General features: G+C 33.4%; 1 protein-coding gene across 2 annotated transcripts in view; it reads right to left on the bottom strand.

Annotated features, from left to right (window-relative positions):
* The window catches only part of CCDC102B (coiled-coil domain containing 102B), a 132,362-nt gene extending 121,498 nt beyond the window's left edge, over window positions 1-10,864 (bottom strand). For both annotated transcript variants that reach the window (XM_072820711.1, XM_072820681.1), the window contains exon 1: window positions 10,733-10,864. The gene's annotated coding sequence lies outside the window, so the exon portion shown is untranslated. The remainder of the gene's footprint in view (window positions 1-10,732) is intronic.
* Window positions 10,865-11,100: the final 236 nt, after the last annotated feature.

Below are 11,100 nucleotides of genomic sequence, written 5' to 3' on the forward strand. Positions count from 1 at the left end.
TTCCAACCTTCCAGAAAGACTACTGCCTTTCAATCACTTAATCACCTTGGTTATTCCTTTCAAAACTCCTGTGCCTGTCTAAATCACTCACTTTTTTTTTTTTTTTAATCAGTCACTTTCTTAAAGTTCGCATTGTATCAATACAGCAAGAAAACTGTTTCTCTCTCTCTCTCAAAGAAAAAAAAATCACTAAATTTATCAATACCAAGAGAATATCCTGCATTCAGGAAGCATTCAAAAGCAATGCAGACTAAGCAACTAAAAAAAAGACTTTATTTTCTAGATTGTTAAAGCAGATTGGGAGAAATATTTTTCTAATGACATTATAGAACTGTGAAAGAAATCCTTTGGGTTTTTTGTTGTCAAATTTTTATTTTAATCAGATGGAAGTCATATGCATGATGCACAGTGACATCTGAACAGGGATTTACCACCTGCTGAGTGTGTTTATGCAAATGACTGTCCATTTATGAAAGTTCTTCACTGAGGTTTACAAATAACTTCCTTGGTTGATAAAACAAAGACCTAAGAAATTCATGTGAAAACACTGCTTACCATCTGTTTACAAATACTTGGTCCTATTAGGTTTTTGTTTGTTTATTTTTTTAAACCAGCTTCCCTTTACATAATACGCCCTATTCAAAGATGAATACTCCTTCAAACCTCTCTGTCACTCTAAATCTAACTGAAAAATTGTTATACAAACTCGAATTCACATAATCAAAAGCAAGTAGTGGTAATTACATAACTTTAAAAGATAAACTGGGGTCTATTCAACATTTTAAAATTTTGAAAAAAAACTTGATTTTAAATCGAGGGAGCTCCAAACTAGAAGTGGATAGTAGCTTTCTACCTGTAGGAGCTCAGGGAGAGGCTTTTGTAGAGAAAAGGCAGAAGCAAAGTGAGGAAATTAATGTTTGGCTATAGCTTAAAGCCTAGTTGGCCATTTCTGATTGGCTGTCCTTTGGCTTCAATCTTTTAATCTTAAGGCTATTGTAGATTTTGGTTTGCTTATGCAGGTCACCACAGCATCGTGTGACATCAGTCTAATGGCCTCTTTGTTCAATTTAACAATAGTAGTTTTAATCATTTAAAAGTACCTATGTATATGTCCATCTCCATTTTACTCCAATTTTCAACAACTTTAGGGTTTTAAAATCATTTCAACAACTTGTGTGAAAGAAGGCAAAATAAAAGACAAAAGCAGCAAATGCATATAAAACAGTGTATTTTGATGATCATGTACTTAAAACTATACACATGTGTATATAATAATATCATTTCTGCATGTTTCTGACATAGAATAAGGATAAACATTTCTCAGCTTTTGAGCTTTGAATATTCACATATTCTTTTGACAGATATTTACTGAATTTCTCCTATGTGCCAGGCACACTGTTCCAGAGCTTTGAAAAAGCATTAGGAAATAAATGGATTTAAATGTCTGTTCTCAGTGTACCTGGTTGGCTCTACTGGTTAAGCATCCAACCCCTGATTTTGTCTGAGGTCATAATCTCAAAGTTGTGAGATGTAGCCCCATATTGGGCGTTATGCTGAGTGTGGAGCCTGCTTAAGATTCTCCTCCTCCCTCTGCCTCTCTCTGCTACCACTCTCTCTTTAAACAAATACATAAATAAATACATGTCTGTTCTCATGGAACTTAACATTGTGATTACTTGTGAAATCTGACTCACAGAAATTCAAGCGTATATTAGGTTTTTTTCCTCCAAAGATTCACTTGCAGCAAATTATCACGATGTTTTCACATCTTAAAATGGAACCAAAATTTTGTTATATAAGAATCAAAACAAATTATTTTGAACATGTTGGAAGAACTGGCTATAACAGAATTGCATAAACTATAACACAAACAAACTAACCCAATTTTTGGAGTTTAATCACATATTCCTGATTAATCTTACAAATATAAATATTTATAAACGTTCAACTCTTCTTTTATGAAGGAACTGTGAGCTGAGAATGAACTGAACTTTCTAAAAGTTCTCAAAAATATTTTAAACAGGAAACCAGCTGCCTCCACCCACCCATGGCAATGTGTTCAAAGCGTAATACCACAGGAGCTCATTTAAGTCCTTGAAACTGCAAATTTCTGCAGGTCAGGTTTAGACCTTGAATTATAAGTCTTTATGAATGTGATTGCAGAGGAAGTTGAGAAAATAAAATTATTAGTGAATATGGATCTACCCAAGGTTCATAACTATGTTTTCTATTAAAATACATGACTAATCTACTTTGAAATCACAAGGCTATCTACCTCTGAATAGGAGAAACATAAGTTCCAGAAAGTACATTGTATCTCTTGTGACATAAATGGTAAAAATATAAAAGGGATATGTAAAATTGATTTCATATATAATTAAAACATAGTCACTTATAGTACTACATTCCCTTAAAGTACTATGAAGATATTAAATCAATTCTTTTGTCTTGGTAAGGAAGATTCTAATACTCAGAAACACTGAAATAAAATAATATTAAAAAAAAGTGAAGGTGAAACAATGACATTTTTTAAAACTGAATGTTCTTATATCATGTAACAAAAAGAGAAATAGTAATATATACATATATATCACCAAAAATTATCAGAACAGCAGTTGATGATATGTTGATTTTTAGAGAAAATGTAGACTTTTTATCTTAGTTACTGGCATTAGATTTATAGCCTCATTACATTTCTATGGACTCTCCTAAGAGTAAATTGATATAAATCATATATTTTGTTCCAATTCTATCAATTTTAATGTAATAAAACAAGTAATCCTCTTTCAGATACATTATTTGGAGGAAAATACTTTGTCCAGAAATACAAAGCTTGTGGTTGTATAATACTTGTTACCTCTTGTAATAATGAGATCTAAAATCTTGACTTCACTGGGAAAATGTAATTTATAATCTTAAGACATGAAATATTAAAAAGTGTAATGTTAGATTTTGATTTCAAGATTAGTTACTATACATGCTAATGAAACTTTTTTCCTGTCCATACATTTTCCATTTAGCCAAAATGTCTTTGTACTCTGTTTAGAAAGAGTCTCCAATCATCTATCATCTTTTTAAGTGTTGATATTTTGGGGGTTTGCCCTTTGGCATCAGAGAAGTTAACACTAAAGAGTAAAGCAATTTAACTAAAAAGCAGAGTTCCCAGCAAATTGCTAATTGATCTGAAATCAGTTTTTATCTGTTTGTATTGTAGGCATAGTGTTTTAATCCCCTGGTAAAGACCAGGAATTGGATTAAAAATGTCAAAACAACAGGAAGTCAACAGCTAGTGTTTACAATTCTCAAGAGATCTTGCTTTCCAGTCCCTAAAATAGAAAATGTAAGACATGTGCAAAGAACTGCAAAAAGCTGAAGACCAGATTAAACCCTTATATTTCTGAAAACTTGCTATGTTTTTATTTGCCCTCCCAGCCATATAAATATTTCCTTTCAACTTTTTCTCAAATAATCCCTGTAATGCCACAGTTTTAAATCTTCCTCCAAACCTCTATTTTTACTTTTTCTATCTCTCTGTTCTACCAGATTTGATTCTTTCACTTAATTTATTTAAAAAAAAGAAAAGAAAAGAAAAACTGAGAAATGTGTGGAATCCTAAAATTGGGTTGATCTTTTTTTTTTTTTTTTTAAGATTTTACTTATTTATTTATTCATGAGAGACACACAGAGAGAGATGCAGAAACATAGGCAGAGGGAGAAGCAGGCTCCATGCAGGGAGCCCAATGTGGGACTCGTTCATGCCCTGGGATCATGCCCTAAGCCAAAGGCAGACACTCAACCACTGAGTCACCCAAGTGTCCTGAGTTGATCATTTTTATTACTGCTTACTTTTCACGCCAATTAGATTTTTTTAAATTACAGCAAGGGGAGAACATATTAGTACCAGTTATTTCCAGAGGCCACCATATTGTACACACTTCTCAGAATCAGTATAACATAAATACAGCAACATAACCACCATCAGAATGGAGAGTGGCACTCAGAGAGCACTGGATTCAGAATCAGAAAACCTGGGGTAAATTTGTTCCTTAGAAAGGTCGCTCAAACACTTATCTCCATTTACAACAAGGAGATAAATGTAATGCCCTACACATGACCTACACCTGCTAAGAGAGTACTGTGTAATTATTTATATTCCGGAGTATAATAGTCTGTGCTGTCCAACTGGATAGTCACAAGCCTGATGGTGCTAGAAAACCACTGAAATGAAGGCAGTCCGAACTGAGATGTACTCTAAGTCTAAATTAGGCACAGTGTGGAAAATAAAAATGTAGACTATTTCATTAATTTTATATTGGTTACATTTTAGAATGGTAATATTTTAAAGATATTGGGTTAAGTACAATATGTTATTAAAATCTATGTCACATTTTTAAATTTTTATTTTATTTATTTTTAAACATTTTATTTATTCATAAGAGACAGAGAGAGAGAGAGAGAGAGAGAGAGAGAGGCAGAGACACAGAGGGAAAGCAGGCTCTATTCAGGGAGCCTGACATGGGACTCGATCCCGGGTCTCCAGCATGGCCCTGGGCTGAAGGTGGTGCTAAACCACTGAGGTGCCCCACATTTATTTTTTAAATGTAACTTCAGATTGTAAAGGTTGCTTGAACACTACTTCTGTTGCATAGCTCTACTCTAGAGCAACCCAAAAATTTAAGGATTTTTCTTTTTCATAGAGAATTTTCCAGAAATAGAAAACTTTGTTTTGAATTTTCAAACTTATGTTCAGTGTGTTCTCACAAAATTTCTATCTCTGTCTTACAGAGGCTTCTCACTTATGCATCAAACTAAGATGATTGCTAATAATATTATTTTCAAATATATGTTTGAAAATGCATTCTATTGATAATGTAAATACACATCAGCATCATAGCTATCATTCAAATATAAATGAACAGAACATTTTCATTCTCTGCCACATGGTCACATAATGTAGAAGAGGAGATGCTACAATAGTCACATCAAAATAAAATGGCCATGATTCAAAACACTGGATATGACTGTTCCACGTTCTCATCTGAGAAGTTTAAAAGAAATCCCATTTATTTTAAGCTATTTAGACAGCCTGGCTTTTAGAAAAAAAAAATTAAATATTAAAATAAAGGTAGTTCATGGTTTCTGACCATCATTTGCAAATATAATTTAATCTTTATCCAAAACTTTGGCAATATAATGAACATCGAGAAAAATTATGGGCTTACAATTCGTTAGATGTGAAAAATTCTATGTCTATATCTTATTGTTCCCTGAAGATCCTTCTCTAATACAGTCTGTAAGACCAAGCAAAACATCATTAAAAATAGAGGACAGCAGAGGGGATACAGTCAATAATATCATAATACACTTATCCTGGTGAGCATTTCATTAGGTATAGAATCGCTGAATCACTACGTTGTATACCTGAAACTAGTTTAATATTATATGTCAACTACACTTCAGTTAAACATTTTTAAATAGGTAACTATAGGGGATCCCTGGGTGGTGCAGCAGTTTGGCACCTGCCTTTGGCCCAGGGCGCGATCCTGGAGACCCGGAATCGAATCCCACGTCGGGCTCCCGGTGCATGGAGCCTGCTTCTCCCTCTGCCTATGTCTCTGCCTCTCTCTCTCTCTCTCTCTCTCACTATCATAAATAAATAAAAATTTTTTAAAAAGTTAAAAAAAATAAATAAATAGGTAACTATATGAGGCGATGGATGCATTAAAAAAATAAGAAGGTAAGTGGAGGAAATTATGAACAAAATTAGTCTCAGCATGGGAATGGGTACTAAAATTAGTGTCCACTTGTGGATATTTATCTTCTTACCATAATATAATCCACATATAAAACACCATGTTTTTCCATGTATTTTTATAACAGGACTGATTTCCCATTTAAGTAAATTCAAAGACATTTACTAATAAGAAATAAAATGTATCTAGTAAAACCAAGGGTGGTACTAATTGGTTGTAATGGAACTAAACTTAATTTCATGTCCAAAATATTTTCACATGCAGTATCCTTACAATATTCTCATCTTTCCGTTCCTATCAATTCCAATAGTTCTACCTCATGCACCCACTGGCTGGTATATACCCTAGATACTATTACCATACAGCATTTCTTCCATTTCCATGTTAAGCACCCTTTTGATTACCTTTTGTGGTCCACAAAATTCTCTTCTTTGACCTAACTTGGACCTCCTATTAACTGATCCCATTATCTTTTAACCATTTATTACCTACTTCATATTGATACTCCTTCCCTTTTCCAAGCCCCATTAATTAACAATTTATGCTCAGCTAGATTGGCATTCTCTTAACCTTATTGCCTAGAAAACTCCAATTCTGGTTGGCATTCAACTATCTGCCTGTTCCACATAGGCACCTACCTGAGCATCTGCTAATACTTAGAGAAAACATGGTTTACTTTCAGGTCTCACTTCAATTCTTGATTCTGAATATCACATCAGCCCTTAGCACTGCACAGCCAACCCTACTCCATTTCCCTTATCATTTCACTTTCCCATTCTCCAAAACTCCACCCATCTTCTTCCTTAACTCTTCCATCTTTCTTGATGAAGTTATTCTTTTTTTCCCTCTGTTTCACTTTAAAAAAAAAAAAAGTTATCAAAAGACAACTACCATTCTCTGGCTCTACCACACTTATCAGCCCTGTGGTAACCCTGATCTCAGCCTCTTTCTACATCATCCTTGCCCCTAAAGTCAAACTTCCCATTTGCAGGTTCCATCTGAATCCCCACTAGCTGACTTAAAGACTTAACTCCTACAAATAGAGTTCTCTCTCTCCTTTCTAATAAAATTAAATCTCCCTCCTAAGTCATTCTTATCGGCAAAGGGACATGCTATAATATCTTCAACCTGAAAAACAAAAATCATCTTGATCTCCATCCAGGGACCATCACATTTCTCTGATATTTTTTATAGTAAAAACCATTAGAAGATATTTTCACTCATTTCACTCTCTCTTGAACTCACTCTACCAGTTTTTAAGCCTAGATCTCTGCAAAAACAGAAAATCAATAACTTCTGTATTGCAAAATCTAATTAACAGTTAACTCCTATTTTCCTTGACCACTCAGTAGCATTTTATATAACTTGGCCATTTCATCTTTCAGCAATGACTCATTTACTTAGCTTCTGAAAGACTCCTCTTTCATGGGTCTCCTCCTACCTCTCTGAATGGTGCTTTTCATTCTGCTCTGGTGGGTCTGCCTCTGATATGGTAGTACTCCAGCACATCTATTTTTTGGGGGGAAGAGGGCTTTAATTCTACAAATTAAAGACAAGGATTATAGGATACCATTTAAAAGCTCTGCAATGAATATGTTTTTTATTCAAAAGGGTACTTCTGTATTCAGCTACCAAAAAAAGTCCTTCTATCAGTTTTTAACAGCAAATATTCTTTTATCTTTTCTACATATAACAGCAACTCATAGTAAATATCATCATATGCAAGTCACTCAGGTATTTAAATATATAAAAATATTAGTAATCTGCAAAGCTATGACCTTAATAGAATGGTATTGAGCACAACCCATCTTCTCTTTGATAGGCTGCTTTCCTCCTATAAGATAACCAGTTTTCTATTTTATAATACTTGATAACAATTGTGCATCAACAGTTGATCAGGGCATTGAGGACCAAACACTGAGGACCAGGTATTGAACATGTAAAAGACTCTCTATAAAATAGAATCTTGGAAAACAGCCTAGATCTGTTTAATTAAAATGAAATGTCCTAACCTAAGGTCAGTGATGAAAGTATTTGAGCTGACAAATATATTTATTGTTTTCTTAATGATATATTTAAAGGAATGAATCTTTACATTGCAACTATCTTCAGCTGTTTGGGCATATGGCAAAAAGGCATTACTCCAGTAAAGCCTATTTAAATGACAATAAACTTCTAAAACAGTAGATCGTACATTTCTAAAATGAGAGCACAGACACTATTATATATATATAGTTATAATATATATTTATAAAATATTCTATTTAGAGAAAAGTTAAATATATTTAAAGTTTAGATATACGAGGAAAAATGTTAAATGGGGCTTATTCTTTTTACTACTGATGTACTGTACTCTGCATTGTCTATTAGCAACATAAATTTTATATATGCTCTTCACCCATTCAAATAAAACTTACATGATAATCATGGGGTCTTTCCATTCATATCACTCATCAAAAACAAACAAAAGAATGCCAGTGTGTTCCCAATATCATTTCCAATAACCACATGCGTTTCTCTTATGAATATGTGATATTTGATGAAAATCAGTGATTAAACTTCCTCTGAGAAATCAAAAGACATCTTCTTTGAATACAATGTTCAAGAAAATAAAAGAGAGGAAAGCCTAAGTGTTGAATATGAGAATCGCCAATTTAAGTATAAAAACTGCTTATTTTCAGTATCAATTTCTTCTGTCTATTCCCTAAAGTAAGAGTGGACCACCTGAGAGAATTGTGATTAGCTTGGATTTACGGATGTCGTCTCACTGTCTCTTCCCTGCACGCTATTACCCCAACGCCATCCCAAACCATTCTGCTCAACTTCTGCCAGACTCACATTCCTAAAATACCAGTGGAGCAGAGTGGAAAAGCTTTGGAGCCAGAAAGACATTATTTGGAAACCTAGCTCCAGAACGTACTATATCTGTGGCTTTAGAGAAATCATTTACATTTCGGAACATCAAATTTCCTCGTGTAAAATGAAGATATGTGATATGAATTTCATTCTATTAAGCAACTATCAAAGTTGTAGATACGTATGTAAATTACCTTACACATAGGAAATGCTATTATTTGCTGGTAGTGTGATGATGATGATGATGATGATGATGATGATGATGATGATGGAGATGACAAAGCAAAGAAGAATAAATACTCCCCATCTCTTCAGAAATTTGCAATCACCCTCACTGTACAATATATAGGGTCAAAATTACTCTGTATATTCAGAGTACAGTGCTCTGTGTTTCACAACTTTGTCTCACTCTTGAGCCCAATGTCTGCTACTCACAATGGTGAGTTTTTCTTCTTCTCCAATGAGGTTCATAGCCTCATAGCTCATGCCTCAAAACTCTTTGCTCCAACTACTACTACAAAGTAGAACGGTCTTTTTGTTTTTCAACAACTATCTACATTCCACTGATTTTTAAGACTCAGCTCGGGAAACAGGACTTTTCTTTCAAGGCTTCTTTAAAATCTTGCTAAGAAGAAGATTTTTGAAGGTTTTACCATTATAGAAAAATTCAATTAACCTTGCAGTATCAGCCCAGGAGAAATGGTACTTCTTCAAATAGAAGCTGTCCTTATATCATTTTTAATTTTAAAGAATTATCATCATTATATTTGTGGCTCTAATAATTAGAGGAAAACCTCATAAATTTCAAGACCATAACTGTATCAAGGCACCAGGAAGCTATATGCTAGTGATCATGCAATTACTGAACCCAATAAAAACATGAAGAATGCAAAATTATATCATCTGTCATTTTACAAGAAAACTAAATTTTTAAAGTTTTCCAAAAAAGCAATCCACATATAGCATTTTTCTAAATGTCATTCATATAGATTTATTGATCCCTTAAGTCAATACTACAAAATCACAGGAAAATTACACAGATACTGTATTTCTAGCATTTTAAGATTGCTTTTTCATCTAATGCTTATTTAAAAATGTGCATAAAAGTCAGAATTCAGAAATGTTTAATGTATATGCAAGGATATTCAACAAAAATGACTAAAAACAAGGCATTCAGTCAAAAGTTGTAACAGTACCCTATTCCACAAAGCTATTAGCAAAAGTGTATTTGCATGATTTCAAAAAATAAAAAACTAGTGTTGATATAAATGAGAATATTAAGAATTATCATTGTGTATTTCAATTGCATATGTTACTTGTTTCTATTTTTAAATAATATCTTCATTATATTTCTATTTAATAGACTTAACCACTCAATATTCAGTTTATAATTTATCTTTGTGGAAAACATGAACAAGTATTTCCCAATGGTTTCCATAGATCTTTTTTTCCCTTCAGTTCTACTATTACTTCCCATATAAAGATCCATTTCTTTTTTATCATGTACAGGATTTTTATTATTTCATTCTATGTCCCTATCTCCTCCATACTGCCCAGGTAACTTCTATAAAGAAATCAATATTAGTTCCAAGTTTGAGGTATATTTTTCTGTTAACAATAACAGAAATTCAGCATGAGGACTATCCATCAAAATAAAAATAACTCTGAATGCATGAAGCATAAATATGAGGGTTTGCATAACAGTTTTGCATTTTTTTAAAACTCTAAGAATATAGATTACTCCAAACACATTGACTAACTCATATTCATTTGGAACTACAAAACAAAGTCTTAATATCAACATAATCTATGACTGTCTACATTTAGAGTTGAAATTCTTACCTGAGTTGTGCTTAGTATAGTTATTTTTTAAAAAACAGGAAAAGTATGGCAAGCTGTCAGGATAAATAATATCAACAGTGGAAAATGGAAGAAAGAGGGAAGGAATCAAGTCCACTTTAAGAAGAAACTTCAAATCCCTCTGTTTCCCAGACCTACAGTAGTTTTGTTCTGCATCTTATAAGTAACTGTCTTTTTCTTTGCTCCGAGAATACCACATGCTCTGCTCCAGCAGGAAAATATAATAATTAAATAGAAAACCACAAGGTTATTAGGCATCTTACCCTCTGGGCTTGCTGGGCTGCTCTAGCGGCTCAGTGTTACAGACACATGTGTAAACAACAGAATTTCCTGCATCCTTTTCTCATCTGTATAGCTCTGGGGTCCTGGCCAACAGGATTATTTCCAGCATTAAGGCCACTCCACACTAACTCAAAAAAGATTCCCATTGGTTGTGAAGTTTTATCAAAACCAATACCACAACACCCTCTTTGGATCACAAGTGAGTGAACCAAAATGAAATCACTTTAATGTTCCCTAACTAAGTTTGGTTGTACAAAGCTTTCCATCCAACCCATTTGAAACCATGTACTGTGAGTGAAAAAGGAAGAAAATACCCACCCCTCATCCACATGCATTTAATGTTTAATAA

The sequence above is a fragment of the Canis lupus genome, chromosome 1 (assembly GCF_048164855.1).
Source record: "Canis lupus baileyi chromosome 1, mCanLup2.hap1, whole genome shotgun sequence".
Taxonomy (NCBI): domain Eukaryota; kingdom Metazoa; phylum Chordata; class Mammalia; order Carnivora; family Canidae; genus Canis; species Canis lupus.